Genomic DNA, 2,870 nt, shown 5'->3' with positions numbered 1-2,870 from the left:
CTGATCCGAGGAACGAACGACCTGTCTCTCTAACGTCGGTGATCTGACAAAACAATGGAGAGACTGGTCGCTGATGCCATGCTCGGAAACGCCGAGGATCAGTGCCTCCTATCTGATCGCCAATTCTCGCACAGAATGCACAGGTCGACGAATGACTGCTTGATGATATTCATTAACGAGCTCGTGCTCCACAAGAATAATGATGCGGACGTGGACATTGTGTACACTGACTTTCGGTCTGCCTCCGAAACAATGCCCCACCAACTACTCATCTCTGTGCTACCGGCCAAGGGGGTCGGGGCGAGAGTGACCAGATGGATTTCGGATTTCCTATCAGAGATATCTTTTGTGGTAAAGATCAACGACACACTATCGAGGAGGGGTTCCGCGAACACGGAATGCCCACAGAGCACTGTCATGGGCAGCCTGCTGTTCTCCTTCTTCGTTGATCAAGTGAAATACGTGCTGGATGGAAGAGTCAGCTTTTTCAACTACGCAGATGACATCAAGTCGGTAAGAAGCATCCGCAGCGTTGAAGACTGCACTGTTCTGAACGATTTTCACGATTTTGGAGCAAAAAGATGGGACTCCAACTGTCGATTCACAAGTGTGGGGTGGTGCGCGTCGGGAACCGCGCCCCCCCTTTCTATATCAGATTGGTGGTGAAAGCCTTGCGCGACCCGACACCGTAAGAGACCAGGGTCTTATCTTCGCGCCGTCTCTGAACTTCACCGAACACGTCACGTCGCTCGCTGCCAAAATCTCTCGACTGTGCGCCTTGCTCATGGGAACCTTCATCGTGAAAAGCCCAGAGGTGTACTTGAAAATGAATCGCTCGCATGTTGTTCCGATTCTTATCTATGGATGTGTTATCTGGAACCCGTTGAGAAAGCTGGATCTCGAGCGTCTGGAGATCATCCAGCGCAGTTTTGTACGGCAGGTCAGACATAGGTGTGGCGTAGGCAGCGACGCCTTCGATTTGTGTAGGTGTAGGGTTAGGGAACTACTCGAAAAATGTGATATTGATTACCTCAGACGAAACGTCAAGCTAGAGAAATTGTTTGACGAATTATTCACGCTTCACTCGAGAAATACTCGTCGAGGTTTTGTGTTTTATCCGGAACAAAATGCGCCTCCCAAGCTAGTCAACCTCATATGCCTTTGGAGAATCAGCTCTGTGATAAACACGGCGCATTAATTTCCCCTATCTATTCAGGAATAATTTGAATAAATGTGTGTCACATCAAAAACCCGGCCTCCAGTCACTAGGACGAGACAGGTGCTGTTGGTCTCTGGAGTCTATAAATTGCGGACTATGCCAAGTCGCGATTGGGGAAGCCACGATCTGTAACGAAAGACTCTCGATACCAGTCAAGTTCGAACCCGAATTCGCTCTCGCATGGGAGAGGTACTCTCGAATTCCATCCGACTCAGGCTTCACGACACCGACGTAGGAGTTACTCCCTGGGAAAATATCAGATTCCTGCTCGACCTCTATTTGGTCCCTGTATTTCTCGCGGTTTTCGACTGCTCCGAGAATCCCAGGTCGAGAGTTGGCGCTGTTGCGCCCCTGTGAAGTTTGTGGGAGAGCTCGTCCGACGATCCGAGGAGCTCTACGCTCAAGACACATGGTCGTAAGTTAGCCACCGTCAGCATCGCCAAAACTTCATATTGGCGAAGGCATCCTCAGTCCGAAGTTATGAGCGTACGAGTGCACGTGAAGCCTCGATCGTATGATTATCGTACTCCCGTAGCGCAGAGGAGTATCAGAGGGATATTTCAATCCGAGCTCTGCAGCTAAATTTCATGCTTATCGTTTCCGGTCACCTGTCCTATTCATAAGCTCTGCTCGACGCCTTGCCTCGACTCTGAGGACTTCATTGGGAGACGGAGACTTCAATCCGGAACGGGGGACGGGGAGCAATTTTTTTTTCTTATCCTCCCTGCGATACATTCGTGTTTCGCGTAGCCTTGAATGCGCTTCCCAGACCCCATAGATAAAAATTCAAAAGAGCTGTTTTTTTTCGGAATGTGAAAACGCGGCGGTTTTCTTGGCATAAGCAGCTTGTCGACGTATATGTGGGTCCGAACCCGTGTGAGTCGAGGGAGTTCGGAAACGTCGTGTTCCGACTGCAGCAAGCTTCCGCAGTCGAAGCTCCTCTATACCTCGGCAGGACTGACCAAGCCAAACACCGAGAGTCACAATGTATCGAGTGGAGGCTGGCCGCGCATCTCCCACAGTTTTCATTGACGGTCGGAAAAACGGAGTTGATTCAGCCTCCATGGACGCATCAGCTGCCGTGTCAGTGAGCTTCACAACTCTCAAAGCCGTCGCAGAGACAAAACAGTATGCATGGGCGGGCAACGACATGTCTCGTATCGATCATGCTCTCGTTGACGGCCACGTCGATATCGACCAAGTTCGATCCCTGCAGTTACGACGAAAACTACAGGACAACCACAGAAGAGAGGAAATTCTACGCTTCTGTCGCCCGTAAGTTCGTCGTGAAATGCAGTAAGATCCTCCTAGAGCGAATCAAGAAGATCCCATCGGGAGCGGGTAGGATCCCCGATTTAGTGCTGCCGGCCACCTGCATCACTTACAAGGCCTGCACGTCGTTCACGGTCAGAACGTGAGTTGATTCCTGTGTCGGTGGGTCTCCGCTGACATGTCACTGATTTTGCATGCGTTGAGAGTTCGATTGGGCTAGGGGTTCATTCCTTTGTTCCATGGACAGCAACGCGACGGGACGAAACCGCTATCAGATGAGCATGGAGGAAACGAAGGAACTCTTGGATTGCAGTGCGACATTCGTCAAGCGCCTCGATCCTTCATATGTGGCCGCCGCTTTGAACATCAGCGAGGCTAA

This window comes from Galendromus occidentalis, unplaced genomic scaffold (assembly GCF_000255335.2).
Source record: "Galendromus occidentalis unplaced genomic scaffold, Mocc_1.1 scf7180000077534, whole genome shotgun sequence".
NCBI lineage: Eukaryota > Metazoa > Arthropoda > Arachnida > Mesostigmata > Phytoseiidae > Galendromus > Galendromus occidentalis.
This window is presented reverse-complemented; position numbering follows the sequence as displayed.